The sequence below is a fragment of the Rhea americana genome, unplaced genomic scaffold (assembly GCF_003343005.1).
Source record: "Rhea americana isolate MKP2758 unplaced genomic scaffold, rheAme1 scaffold_64, whole genome shotgun sequence".
NCBI lineage: Eukaryota > Metazoa > Chordata > Aves > Rheiformes > Rheidae > Rhea > Rhea americana.
Genome location: NW_028186801.1, coordinates 4,220,244 through 4,235,428, shown reverse-complemented (window position 1 = coordinate 4,235,428; position 15,185 = coordinate 4,220,244). Strand labels below are relative to the sequence as shown.

Below are 15,185 nucleotides of genomic sequence, written 5' to 3'. Positions count from 1 at the left end.
GATCATTTACTTTCAGGAAACTATATGAACCCATAGTTAATGGATGACTTGGCAGAATGTTGTGCTATTTGACTAAGTCTCCAATGCAGAATGCAAAAATCAGCCATGGAAATTCAGTTGTAAAAGTGCCACTTTTTCTTTTGATCACCACAGAAATCAGCAGGCAAAAGGCACCATAAGCCTTTTATTACTGACAGACTGTCTCTTCTTGTGCGCAGAGTGCCTGCTCTAGGCTTGCCAGCTTGGCCTTGGGTTTGTTTTTTTTTTTTAAGATGCATGGGTTTTAGTCTTTAGCATCCAAATGATGGTTTTTCTGTTTCTGAGACTTGGCCTATCCCTTTATTTTTTTGCTGAACTCCAAAAAGTGCAACACAGGAACCGAATGGACTGACTGGTATGCAGAAGCGCAGTCCTGTCTGCTAGAAAGCCTGCGGTCAGGATGCAACAGCCAAAAAGCAGAAGCAGAGACTTCCARTCTCCAGCCAAAACAGCCCTTTATGAGCAATGGGAGAAGTCTGTGGCTAGGCTCTACGGGAGGAACGGGGCAAAAAACATTGTTCATGCTACAGTGTGTTTCCTGGGATCGCTGTCCCTGCCTTTAGTCCCTGCTCGTTAACACCGGGGACGATGTGGGTTCAGGTCATGCAGGGAGGAAATGTGTCTCTCTCTCCAGTAATATCCAGTCTGTAATGGAAACCTCTGGTGGAACTTCCTGTGTGTAGGAACTTCGATATAGAAAAGATATTTGATAGTGTGAGGGCTGGAACCGGACTCCGCAGCGTAACAAGGTGCAATGGCTAGACGGTGCAGCCAGCCAAGTGCAGTCTGAAGTAAAACATAAATTCCTACCTGTGGCAACAACCCAATACTGGGACAGGACAGACTCACTGCGGTTTAGGATCTTTAAGATGAAGGTAGCTAGTTCTCTCTAAGGTAATCTTCTGGAAGGATTCACACAGCCAGGGTCTATAGGGCTTGGGCTGCATGTCCCTACTGATCTCTTCTGGCCCTGTTCAGCTATGAAGCTTGCTGTCCATCCCCCTCCTCCATGGTCCATGGGGTGAACGACACTGCCGGCGAGGCCCTCACGACATTCCCAGCTCTGCAGGAGGACAGTGACTACAACGAAACCCAGGTCTCCTCCAAGCTTCAGGAAGGAGCCGTCCTCCCGGGGAGGGAGCAGTGCTTCCCAGCAGGGTAGCTGGAAGCCAGCGGCTTTTGCTTCGTTTCTGAAAGGGGGCAAGTAAGAGTGGGGCTGTTGCAGTAAGTTCAGGCTTTGGGGCCTTGGTTTTCTTCGCCTTCCTCGCTTGTGATGTGCTGTATCTTAACTTCCTGCTGAGCAAAATGGTTTATGATCTGTTTATCACTGGGCTCATATAGGGGCTTTGGGGTGAAATGTAATGTCCCAAAATACACATGAGGTCAGACTAGGTGATATAAAACTCCTTTAAACTACATGAAGCTTTGAAAGACAGCAATGTGCCTGGCCGATTATAACTCACAACACAGCAAGCACAGACTTAGCTTTGTACTTGTGTTTTGGGTTTTTTTCCCYCTCTGGGGATAGTCACAACCACTTGGGTCTGACGCCCCCAACCGCATGAAGTTTTGGGCTAACTCCACGCACCAGAGTCTCGCCGGGTGGTCCCAGGCCCTTGGTTCGGRGCCAGCACGATGCCTGAGAGTCCTTCCAACATCACTCACGGTCACAGGAAATTAAAAAGCTCGAGCGGAGATCGGCAGGAAGGGCAACGTACGGCGATGCCCCCCGGCACATTCCTGGCTCCGTGCTGTTGGCCGGGGCCACCGAAGGGCAGAGGCACTAGATGAGACACGGCAGCCACCGGTGCCACGGGAGACTTCCCTGTTAATCGTGCTGCCCTTAGCTTCGGGAGCAGACGCAGGGCCAGGCTTTTGGCTGGGGGGGGACCCGCTGCTTCTGGTGACAGAGCAGCAGTTATACCCGTTTTACACCTGCAGCCGCTTCGGCTCGTAGCGGCGACGTTTCTCTTTCTTCCCCGTGGTGTTTGTGCCCTCTCCGGGACTCACGCAAGCGCAGAGTAAAATGTTGGTTATATCTTACTCCACTTCTGCTAAAATCAAAGCTGTTAAGCATACATGCCTAAAAATAAAAGCCACTTCTCCTATTAATATTGAGTCCAATTGAAAATGGGAGTCGTGCCCAGCTGAGGATTTCAGGCTGCATTGCTATTAAGAGAGAAACCACAGTAAAAAATAACAGCAGCCGGTGTTCCCTAATTGACCATTAAAGAGACACTGCAGAATACATAAATAAACGGTGCCTCTGCGCAGAACGAGCCCGAGCCCTTGCCGTCGCTTCACTCGATTTATTGCTTGGCGGCGTGTTAGAGGAAGCGAGCGAGGGAGCACGCGAGAGCGGTCTGGAGCGAGACACAAGCACACGTTAAGCACGTCCTGTACCCACTAACCTGCTACTCGGACGCGGCAGCCCGCGCGCGAGGGCGAATGCCGGAGCCTCCCCGCTCCGCGGGCGTCCCGGGGTGGTGGTGGTGGCGGTGGTCGGTCTGCGGCGCCGGCTCCGCAAGCCCCSGGAGCAGAGGCACGGGCGCCGGCCGGCCGCGCGGCACCGCCGAGAGCGGGGGTTAAAATGGCTTTGCGCTTCGGGGAGCGTGTTTTTGCCAAGCCCTCTGGGCTGTCAGCTACGCCGGGAACAAACGCAAGCGGCGGCGGCAGCTGCTGATCTTGCTCTTTCCTGCTCTATAATTTCATTTGGACGCGGAGGCTCGGCGCRCCCAGTGCTCTCCGGTCCCCTTCCTGTCCCCAAAACGGGACCAGAAGGGAGCTTTTTYGTTTTGTTTTGTTTTTTTCCTCCCTGACTCCAAACCCCCGCTCGCTCTGGACTTGGCYCCGCGGAGGTGGATCCGCCAGCCCCGCGGGCTCCCTCCGAGCGGGAAGGCACCCTGGCCGTGCACCTCTGCTCGTGCTCTCTGCTGCCGGTTCGAGCCGGGAAACCGGGGCTCCGGGATGTACCGCAGGGATCGCCCTTTTCCGGGCGAGAACAGCCGCTATTACCAAGAATCCCATCAACGATCGCACGCGGTTAAGCGCTGCGAGGGCTTTTGCACGGCCGGGTCGGAGCGGGATGAAGTCTGTCCGCGGTGGCTCCTGGCATTGAGAGGGAGCAGCAAAAGGTGAGAGACCGTGAAAACCCAGGAGATGCCACGTGATGTTGACAAAAATCTCTGTGGAGAACGAAATCATGTGGCTGCAAAATAAAGGCAGAAATTAAAAAATTGCAAAGGGAAAAAGTAAGCAAGAGAGACAAATTTAATGACTTCTCTGCCACAGGCCCATTTTAAGGTACAAAACTCTCTGAGAGCGCTTATTTAATAAAAACCGATGTCTGAACAGGAGTAAGTTGCTGCTGTCTGCCTTTCTTCTCAGGGACAGCTGGGGAAGGACGACAATTCGCTGTCAGATCAGGCGAGACGCTGAAGTGCGGCCCACGGCGGGACGCGACAGGTCAGCTCAGCGATCGGCGACCCGCCGCGGAAGAAACACGCTGCCTGATCCTGGTACCTCCACGAGAAGCCTCCCAGTGCTGGGGGTGTTTTAAGGTCGCTGTTAGGAGAATTGCTTAGACCCAAAACATTTGGCTCCACAGCTGGCTCTGCAGCAAACACCCTGTTTTGGTCTTATTACCTACTACCTGCTTATTACCTATTCTGGCTGACGTCAATATTGTGTTAGCATGAGTGAGTGTAAATTGCTGTAAATTTTAAGCTTACATTTCAATCCAGCTTTTCCATTTAGCTTTATATTGGTATTTCCAGTCCACGGCGTTACCAGCATGTCAGTTGTGGGCTCTAAAAGCTCGTTGATCACAGCAGGGCTGTGAAAGCTCTCACAGTAATTCCTTCGCCCCCAGGTCCATGACGGACTGGCTATGGAGCTCTGCAAAAATCCTTTCCTCGAGCCCTTATTAAGAGTTGCCTTCTGCTTTAAAGGCAGAGGATAAAGAGGGGGACTTGGGGGGTGCAAAACAGCAGCAAATGCTTTCTGATGAGTTACAACAAAAAGCATCAGTGTTGTCAGCTAAGACTAAGAGCTATGAGAAAATACTGGTCAACAACAGACTGTTCCTTCACTTTTGGGTGATGTGGACAGAACCACGATAATCCCACAGTGTGAGAAATGCCTGGTTTGAGCAAATGGATAATAAGGAAGCCCTATGGCGTACAACTCTTGTGGTTAGCAGAGAATGCAGCTGCGGTGCCACTGAGGGGCAGGATGCCCCATGTTTTTTGGGGGGAGAAAAGCTGGAGCTGGCATGCAGCAGGGTGAAGGAGATGGTTTCATGGACCCTACTGGTGGCCCTGCCTCCTCCTTGGTGGCAGCGTAACCAGCAGCAGTTGAGTGGAGTTGCTGCCTTATGGCAAGTCACTTCTTTTCCTTCCAGCACTGGGATTTTTGTGTGCAGCCTCACTCATGTTTCCCTAGTGATAAATACCTGATGCTCTCCTTTCTTTCTGCTGAATTTGTAGAATGAGTAGATCTAGACTACCAAAAACCACTTGGTAATCTGAATGCTCTTTTTGCCCTTTAATCGTTATTTAGTGAAGACGCATGTTCTAATAGGGTGTCAAATGATTAACTAGCTAGCAGGCAGTTGGCAAGTACATGACAACAGGGGAATTTAAATATAGATATATTTGGAGGAAGTAAAAGATCAACTTCTGTAGGGATTTTTATTTTTGTTATCTCCTCTCTCCTGTGTGACTGGATGCCACTGTAAGATATATGGATGGTAATGACATTTACTAGATTTTTAAAGGTAACTGAGTCTACTGCAGCAAATCAAGCTTTAAGGCAAACTCTTAAAATCTCATAAGAGTGGGCAAGGCAATCAACTGCAGGAATCCCAGTGCTCTTCATTCTATTGTTTTCACCTTTGTATTTAAAGATTAACTTTGCAGATCCTGCACATGACTTAAATATTTGTATGGAGTCTTCTTATTACAGAATATTAATCCAGATATCATCAAGACATGATAAGTAACACTTTATTTTAGATAATCACACCTTCACTATCATATGGAATTATTGAACAGGTATCATCTGCCAGGTAGCACGCAGACATTCTTCCTCTATATACTATGATCCTGAAAGGTATCAGAAAAGGATGGGTTTGTAAAGTGTGTAAACCAGGACCATTTGCAATGAATTTGATCACTTCTTTTCCTTTTTTGATCTTTCCTGATGGGTGTCCTTAGCAGTTACTGTATCACTACCCAAAAGCAGCAAAGAAGGTTCTTTCATTCTTTAAGTGCATATTGAAGACAAGAATTTGAGAAGTCTCATCTACAAAATAGTTTTCAGAAGTTTTTTGTGTACACGTAGCTCCACTGATGAAGTTCACTGCTAATGGTTTATTTTGCATTTATGTTCTGTTGATGGGCTCTGGACACCTGTAAATCACATGGAGACAAAAGCATTTTAGCAATRTGTAACTAGACAGGTTTCTGCTAGTATCATTAACGAGTATTTAACAACATGGTACAATAGATTGTAGTAGTCCATCAAATACAAGTTATTCCATTTCTTTGTGCTTCCTGCTCTTCCTCTTTTCTCTTGATTTTTGTGCTCATTTAGATTGGAAGATTTCTGGAACAGAGACTAATTCATATTGTGTGTTAGTGAAGCTTCAGTAGATGTAACAACAATGCACAATGCCAGTATCCAAAGAAATGCTGTAATAACTAGGGTAAAATGTGGTTTGAACAACATGAAATAATTTTCTCACTGAAAAGAAGTGARTAATTAAAATATTGGGGAAAAGGCAGTATTAAGAAGCTGCTGTCAGACTAGGATGTATAGGTTTTGCATTATTTTTCTACTTACTGCCACTTGCTGTTGGAATTCCTATTTTAAAAAAATGAACAAATGAAGAAGTTAACATAAAGTATCCCTGGCCTTAGAATGAACATGTAGAGAGCTGCTGTGATATCTACAGTCTCTTTCATAAGAGAAATTGCAATAATTAAAAGTAAATCTAGTGAGAGAGATACTGCCATACTTAGCCTCACTCACTGTGGGCTGCAGAAATATCCTTTAAAGTAAGCTGCTTTATCTTTGGAAGTCACATGGTAGAATACTTCAGAGGATTACGAATGAATTCGGTCTGCAGGATAAAGCCTGCAACAGATTAATTCTTAGAGTGCTGTAAAATCATATTCAGAAGCACTTTGTTTTGCAGTTTCCTTGTAATGAAATAAACATCATTTTTGATTTGGCAGCACTGAGTTTAGTATTAGAGCTATTATTAGTGTGATTGTTAGCAGCCTTGACAATCCTTTTATTGCCATAAGGCACAAATGCACAAAAACAAACTGTCAAGGCATGGCAGTTGTCTGATGGAAGATGGGATCAACAAAGTGACTGGGAATAAGGTGTCCAGGAACTGCACTCAACAGCCAGTACGTGAATTGATTTAGACAACTTTCTCCTGACTTGAGACGTACTTCTCAAAGTGCTGCTTTATCTTTTTTACCCAAAAGAAGGCTGTGCAAGCTGGTGAATGCAGCATTAACAACATAGCTTTAGCTTAAGTGAAAACTAAATGGTCAGTAGGGGCATTGAGGAAGGAAGAGTCCTTATTTTGCACTAAGGACTAGCTTTTCTGAAGTCAATGGCATCTTACCTTGCAACATGACCAGGGTTTCCAACCTAATTGCACAATGTCAGTCATTAGATATTAGATAATTTCCTTGCTTGCCTGAGAACACACAGCTCTTTCTTTGCTATATGCATAATCAGCCCTTTTTGTATACAGGATCATGCAGGAGCCTAATTTCTTTGATTATTAATGAAGAAATTATGTTTACAGAATTTTGTGTTATAGTGGACACAGAAATGTATTAAAGGTTGCTGCATACTCTTGTGCTTTATAATGTATATTGATGTCTCCTGTACTTCTTCATGACTATGTAAGAGATGAGAATGGGATCTTTTCTAGTGTCAGAATATTCATTTTATAAGAATACCAAAAAATTTTAAGCACATTACAGTTAATATTGAATTTTTGTTTGCAGAACAGTCATTTTAGTCATTTTTGCCTTTGGTGAAAATTTTGAGGTATCAAGGGAAACATCATAAATTGAAGTCCTTTATGTCTTAAGAGGCTAGTATTTTAGTGAATCTGGTATTTTTAGTGAATTTTGTATTTTGTTGACTCTTTGAGAGCAGCAAATGGTAACTGCTTGCTTGTTCCCTACATGGAAACATAATAATAATATATAATAATGCACAATGGACATAACAGTAGAACTGAACTGTTATTTTTCTCCCATGCAAAGYTGTGGGACAGCTTTGCTTACTTTTTAAAGAAATTCCCTTTAKGAGTGTACTGTGATTTGTTTATTTGAAAAAACACCTATAAGAATGGAAATCCAGATAGTGCATGACCTTAAGAGAATAACACTGTGCAGTAATGACTGATGTAAAGCTCTGGGGAGATTTACCATATTACCATTGTTAGAGGAGTGATTAAACCATGCTGAAACCGGTGGAGGAAGGTACCCTTCATTCAGATTAAACWTTGTCTGCTTTCAAATTAAAGGGGGCCTCAAACGAAAATGCAGGGACATGTCATCATGCAACACAATTGGGACCATAAGGATGGAGGATTTTCTTGAGTTGTGTCTTGTGCAGAGAGATTTGTGCAGACCTGTATGAAGGGAGAAAGGGAAAGATGAGACAGAACAGATTCAGAAAAAAGCTGGGGACTGAGAACAGACAGAAAAGCATTTGCAGGGAAAAACGTTTAGAAAAGGCAAGTTCTTTTGAATTATATGTTTTCTGAAAAGCACTTAGAATTGTGAACATTTTGTTGTTGCTCCATTCGAGAAAGCAGGATTTCTAGTATTTGTACATAAACAGGGTTGCATTAGGGTGGCTGACCACCATCAATTTTTCTTTGTAAAGAGAACAGTTCACAAGATTTCTTATTCAGCTGATTTTAGTTCAAAAAAACCTGAAAATATTTACTGTTATTAAAAATGGCACTTGATATACCTGTGAATTATTCCTTAGTGAGGGAAAACAGTCCCTGAGATAAAACTGAGGACTTCACGCAGCAGCCCAGATGGCTCTGCCAATCCTATGTTAAATGGCACAAGCAGTTCTGGCTTTCCTCCTCGGCACACTTCAACGCTAAACAGTTCCCTCCGAACTTTGTTTGCTCTGCTTTGCAGAGCCGTGTGTAAAGAGAGGAAGGCACACCCAGGAGAAAGAGTAGTGAGTTTAGCAAAGTCACACAGATAAACACAACCAGCCTTTCCTTTTTTCTGAGGACAACTACTTCAAACATTTCAACTCTGTGCTGCAACCAATCCTTTCGTTCTCTGCTTTCTGCAACTTTTCCCTGAAAAAAAGCCTGAATAGGCTTGGAAGTTTTTGCAAAATATTCACTGTCCCCTGTATATTTATTTTGATTCAGAATCAAAAGCCTCATTGCTCCCCAGAAGCCTCAAATGAGGTTTAGTCTGTGATCCCCRAGTAGATAAAACAAACCGTAACCTGCCCTGGAAAGAGGGGCACAGCTTGTTGCAAAGTTTCCAGCACACGACTCAGAACATATACGGGCACCAAAGGGTGCTGATCGGGGAATGTCTCTCCACTCCTCTGAGTAGACCCATGCTCTGACTGTTTTGGTGTTGGGGAGGAAGACTTCTCCTGCCATGACGAGTGTGGGTACACCTCCAGTCATGGTAACACTGCTGTAAATGCTCGCAGAGACAAGACTGCTGGAGGGACTGGCACTTTGGAGAGCCGTTTGCTGAGGTTTGGGAGATGTAACAGAGTACTCCTTTGCTTCTGTGGAATTGGACCTGCTCTGGGTTACATACTGCCTCAGCATTTTTAGTCTATGCGACTGAGCAAAGGTTTCAGGTTGCTTTTCAGAAATGCCTCTCTGATGTGTCGTGCTGAACTCACAAAGTCTCGCCACCATGAGCAAGTCAGCCTGGGAGGCAAAGGAGAACAGAAGCAACTGTCTGAACAAGAAGGTATTCTTATGTCTAGTGGAGTAATTTCCATACAGCCTAGATAATGCGGGACTGCAGGTGAATAAAATGGTGTTTCTGGCATATGAGGAAATGGTTGGTAACTGCAAAAACTTTTCTGTAAGACCAGCTATACCTCACAGGGAAGAGTGTAGCAATAACTGGCAGCCTTTGCGGAAGCCTGTTTTTGGAGCAAGTCTAAGGAGAGTTCAGTTCATCAGGACCACAYTTTTAAATTTTATAGCAACTTTGGCCTGAAATAAATGAAGAATTTTAACACATTAAYTATTTAAATTTTAGAACATAACTGTATGTTATGGGGGAGGAGGGAGAAGTCTTACAAACATCAGTTTCGAGACAGATAAATTAAGGCAYGGCAAGGCTATCTAGATTTAAAGCACAGATGTGAATAAAACATAGGATCCTTGAATCCTAGCCCTATGTTTTTCATAGTTACCACTGGGGGTATTTGGTGGAGCTATTTCTAGAATCGCCTCAGGCAAAAGGATTCTCCAATTTTAATAACAGAATCGTCAGAACTGCAAAGTTTGCTTTTTGGGGGGGTTAATTTTAAGGTGAAAACACATTCTGTTCTTTGATTTTGTGATTCTCAGTTCATGCTTGGCATCCATGCCATTTTCCAACTAGGGATGAACATGTTGTACTATTTTTATTCATACTCTGGATCTGTCCCTGGCTTGTTTCTAAAGATAAATGCAACCACATGTCAGTCCTTACATAAGTTAGTTAGGCCATTTCAGCTTTTTTGTCTCTTCCATTTAGTATTTTTTTACATTTATAAGCACCTTCAAAAAAATTAGAAGTCATATTTATTTTATATATGAAAGGAAAATCAGTCTTATGGTCAGAATGGACAGTTATGAACTAACTTGCTCATAAGGGAAATTTCTTTCTAACCCTTGTCAGTGAATAGTTGCCTTGTACTCTGAAAATGATAATTGATATTCTGTATTCATTTGTATCTTCCCTAAATAATCTGGGTTCTGTCTGGCCATATAAAAGGTTAAATTGTCTTTTTTTGAACAGAGCTATTCCTATTATACCATGTCAATGAACTCTACAGGTTGTGCATAGCTATGTGCTGTGTATAAAAGGATTTTCTTTCCTCAATTTTACATTTTTTAAATTCAAGTCTTGTCTTTTTAATGGACACTCACTTTTTAGATATCATTTTAAGCTCTGATCTCCTATGCTGATTTAGTACGTTGGTAAGTCTAACAGAAGAGAGGACTGAACTGCTTACGAGTTTTGGTTCTGCAGCAGATTTGTTGTGTGCTTTGAGCACACAATCATTTAAGTTATTCGAAGATAAATAGGAAAGAAGCAATATATGTGCTATAGAAAGACTTTGGTAAGGTTTAGAAACTGCTGCCTATGACATCTCATAAAAAAGAGGGAAATTGTGCAGCATAAACTACTGCGAAGTCTGTGCATGACTGATCTGCCATCCATACTCAAAGCACGTTTTTTAATAGCTTCTTGATAAAATAAAGCAACTTTTCTCAGAGGATCATCCTAGTTCTGATAATACTTTAATTAATGACTTGGTTGATGGAGTAGGGAGTATGCTTATTGAATTTGCAAGATATGAAGGGCCGTAAGCATTTTTTTCAGAACGGGATTAGAATTCAGTAAGATTCAATGGACTTGGAAAAAAGTTCACAAGCAAAGTTACAAGCCCAGGTTGGAGAAAGGCTGGTTAAGCAGCATTCTGCTACCATAAAAACAGTTGGTAGGGCAGAAGCCCAGACAGAGCAAGAAAAACAACTGGAAGTCTAAAAATTGTGACCTACAAGAAAGGATTAAAATAACTGTGTTTGTTTAGTCTTCAAGGAAATTGAGGGATAGATGATGTCTTCAAATATGCTAAAGACTTTTGCTTCCAGCATACACTGAGATAAGCTCATTACTTCTTGTCCTAGTCTCCAGCAAAGGAGATTAGGTTAGACTTTAGAAAATATTCCTATCTCCAAGGATAGTTCAGCACTTGAATACATTGCTTAGGGAAGCTGTGGAATCTCCATTACCAGAAATTTTGAGAAACAGGCTATATGTCAGSAGTATTTAATCTGAATCCTGTCTATTTACTCTTATTCTGGAGGTTTTTTTAGTGGATAAATTTCAAGAAAAATAAGGCCTCATTGGTTTTAATGTTATATCAGTTAAATCAGGGACCGTAAAAAAGACAGGAAYTGTGGTTTTAAGACTCCCATAGCTGGATGCTTATTTATACCAATGTACCAATTAGATTCGCTTTCCAAAAGCTTCGCTAAAATGCYGATAAAATATGCCTGATTGGGGAAGTCTTGTCTATGCTATGGTTTCCAGAACCGCTAGCATTGGTTCAGCAGAACTAGCAGAAGGAAAAAAAAATCTCTAGGATAGATAAGATCTATAGTCTCTGTACTTTAATTTCCCTATATGTATGTAGTAGAACATTTCTTGGCTTCTTTTCACTGTCCTATTGTGTTGCAATGCAGGTATGACTTCTATTAATACATTTATCYTTTGGTTTGCTTGAGTTTATTGTTTTGTAACATCTACTTTGAAAGTGAGGTAATAATTACTGATTGTGCAATATTAAAAACTAATAAAAGAAACAAACAAGAAGTACCTCAAGGAAATAGAAAACAGAGTTCAAAGCTTATATGGTTTATTTATCTGTGAAATTGTTGAGGCATCCTCCCCCACCACACACTCAAACACCTTCTGTTGAGAAAACAACCACCTCATTCCTCTTGTTCCTCCCAACCTGCAGGAGGAACAGTTTGATTAGCAGCGTTTGTGTCCTTGAGTGTATGTGAGAAGCTTTTGTTAAAGTCAAGTCAGATTAAAGGAAAACACTGCATGTCACTTCTTTAAAGTCCTGCAGTCGCTCCGGGCTTTGAGCAGAGAAGATGGCTATGGTCTAGGTCTAGCCTTTATGTAATACCTTTGTCCCCTGTGCTTTTTCCTCATTGAAATAGAAAGTCCAGTGGAACGTAACTACTAGTGAAGCACACAGCTGCGTTTGGAGACACTCTCTCACATGGATGGTTTAAATGCAATAGGGGACTTGGACAGACAGAGAAGCCTGAAAGGCTAGCCTGAAAGGAACGCATGGGTTGATTCAACAAGCTGAGTGAACAGATTTGATGGGAGCAGCAAATACTAATGGTTATTAGAAACAACGCAATATCAGCAAATTCTATCCTCCAGATTTTATACATTGGGCAGTTTTGTTGAATGGTCCTGTCAAATTATATCTATTTATTCAGAGACAGCATTTGTAGCATATTTTATTCCACCAAAGGTGTAAACTGTACATAACTTTCTACTAGCAACAGTGAGTTTGATCATTTAGAAGGACAGTGATGTATGTTTTGTTTCTAAAAGGACTTTTGGTTTGCCTGATTGTGTCTGACTGCTAGGGCCCTGAAGGCACTAATAAGCCTTAATTGCCCTGACCAGCCTCACCTGGGACCCTTAGTAGAAAGGGGCTCCAGGGGCTTCATTTAAGCTTGGGTTTTGGACTGCAGTGTTTGCTTGAGCTGTATTTTGGGTGAGCCTGTTTCTGTTCCTTCCCCTTTAGATGAGCCTCAGACCTACATTATAGGTGCCTTTATCTTTGGTCCTGCCTTCTGCTGTTCCTGGCTGGACTTCTTGAATGGATCCTGGACCTAATTCAAAATCTTGTCTTGTCTGATGGTCACTAGATGAATGACATCCCAGCACTGTGCATGAATGTGCCCTTGTTGGTGGGGCCACTCTTGGTCCCAGCTGGTTTTCCATGGTGGAGTGGCCCCACTCTTGCTATTCCCTGATGCTTATGTGTAGCTTGGGAAGAAACCAAGGGTTGCCTAAAAGTTCTTTTCTTTTCTTTTTTTTCTTTCTTTTTTTTTTAATACATGCTTTAATTTTTATTACTGTATCTGAACTTAAATCTAGTTGTTTCAACTCTTAGTTTTAATCAAGTCAGTTATTTTCTGCAGTTTCTTGCTGACTTTTCTAAGTATTATAGATAGCAAAATACAGGAATACTTTGACAAAATAAATCTATTCATGGTTAACTTTAGCATAGTCAAATGCCTTTAGAACTGTATTCCTTTTATTTCTTGAAATGTAAGATGTCTAATCTGGTTAGCACAGCAGACTGTCATGCTAAGTAAAGTCRTTGTACAGGATTAAGAACTATCGGATTACAGATCCTAATTATAGACTCCTGTCAGTTTACTAAGGCTTGATACATTATTTCCAACTTCTGATTCCACTTGTCAGGTCTCTTTTGCAATCAAGTTTTTAATGAGCTTTCTGATGTATCTTCTAATTTCAGCAACTTGTATTCTGATAGTACTGATTGGGCTCTATTGCATGTCAATATGGGTGAGTTAAGTTGTTYTAAAGGTTGGAGGACCAAGACTGTAGCTCTTCAAACTGAACATCTCTGCTCTGAGGCTTTTCACAACAAGCTTCAAATTATATTGTTATTCAAATACATCACTTTCTGCTCTACCTGGTATCTTGGTTTTAGATTGCTTTCAGAAAAGCAATGGATGATGACTCTAGCTTTTTTTTTTTTTGCTGCCTAACTGGCTTTCCCCCTCTTCCCTCTCCCATCTGTGGTCAGTGTAGATTAATCTACTGAAGAACACTTTAAAAGATACTACTATTTATAGGTAATATATTTATGATAAATTACATTGATGTCTTTGCCTTTTGACATTGCCTTTGTCATATTATTTTGCCCTCAATTAACTTTTTGCTTTGTGAAAGCTATGGCTAAGAATATTATTTGTGAATGGCTGTGTCTTGCAGGACTGGTCAAACAGGATTCTTTCACATTCAGTCAAAAGCTGTCAAGATAATTAACATTTCAATAGTTGACTGGAATGTGGCCTAGATTCCTTAACTGATGAATGGGACAAGATCTTGCTCACATTATTATTATTATTTTTGCTGAAGTTACTCACCACTGCAGCACTCAGTTCAGTTCAGYTGCTACTGACAAAAACGTAAGCCATAATACAGCTAATATTGCTGTCATTTGAAGCATAATTCTTGGCCATCTAATCAGAACAGTGGTAAAATGGAGCCTTGTTTACAGAAGCCTTCTAATGTTTTGACTACTGATTCTGAAGACATAAAAAACCAAAATCAAGATACAGATGGGGGACTTCAAAAGGAAAAGAGTGAAGTCTACAGGTTAACTGCCACAAAGCCATAAAATTGCCTGAAYGGTTGTCAGGGCTGCAGTAATGATGGTTTATAGACATAGTCAAGCCAAGATTAGAATAGTAGTACCTTCTTTTTGGATGAAGTAGTAGAACTGGGAAAACAGACTTTTTTTTTAACACGCATTAGTTGTTTATGCGGCCTTATTTCACCACTCGTGTGCATATGCATTATAGCTCAGTCTTTAACTATTACATATATTAGACAGGATCAAGACCTCATTTGGAGAAATGCATGTGCCACGAATGAAAATCTCTGGGTAAGTATCCAGTTAATAATTCATTTTCTAATTGTGTAATCCTGTAACTTTATCACAGTGTATCAATTTAATACAGACCTATTAATTTCCCTTTTTTTTTTTTTTGAAGATTCTCAAGGTAACAAAATACTCCGACCTTCGCAACCTTGTCCTCACATGCCTGCGAACATAAGCGATGTTTGAACCCTCTCTTYTAGATCGCCATCAGAGATGTGGAAACATCGATGAATCTTTTCTGCGGTCGCGAGTCTACTTTTGTTTGCCTTCTTGCAAAGCGCAGCACCTCGGACGGTTCGTTCTGTAYGCCGTTTCCACAGTGAGTGTTCAGTGTGTGTGTGTGTGTATGTATGTATATATATATACATATATTTACATATACACGCGTGTGTATGTTTTTGTTTGAGTCGGGCCTGGAAGCGTGCTGCGGTCCCGGTATCTGCCCCGAGAGCCCTGGTGGCTGCTGCTGGTGGCCCGGGGTGGGTGCTTGTGCCGTGACCAGCCTGCCGCGGCGACGGGAGCAGGCGACGAGCCGGGAGCAGGCCYGCTCCGGCCACACAGCGCGGCCGCCCGCGCCGGGGCGGCCCCTGGAGGACGGTTAATTCCACCCCCCTCCCCGGGCAGGGGGCGGGCGGGGTCTCGCGCACCTGCCT

At 42.5% G+C, this 15,185-nt stretch overlaps 1 long non-coding RNA gene across 1 annotated transcript; it reads right to left on the bottom strand.

Annotated features, from left to right (window-relative positions):
- Window positions 1–5,031: 5,031 nt before the first annotated feature.
- LOC146586897 (uncharacterized) lies at window positions 5,032–15,114 on the bottom strand. The gene is made up of 3 exons (XR_014897743.1): window positions 14,672–15,114; window positions 7,511–7,708; window positions 5,032–5,450 (listed from the first exon to the last, which is right to left on the bottom strand). It is a non-coding gene; the product is annotated as an uncharacterized LOC146586897 (long non-coding RNA).
- Window positions 15,115–15,185: the final 71 nt, after the last annotated feature.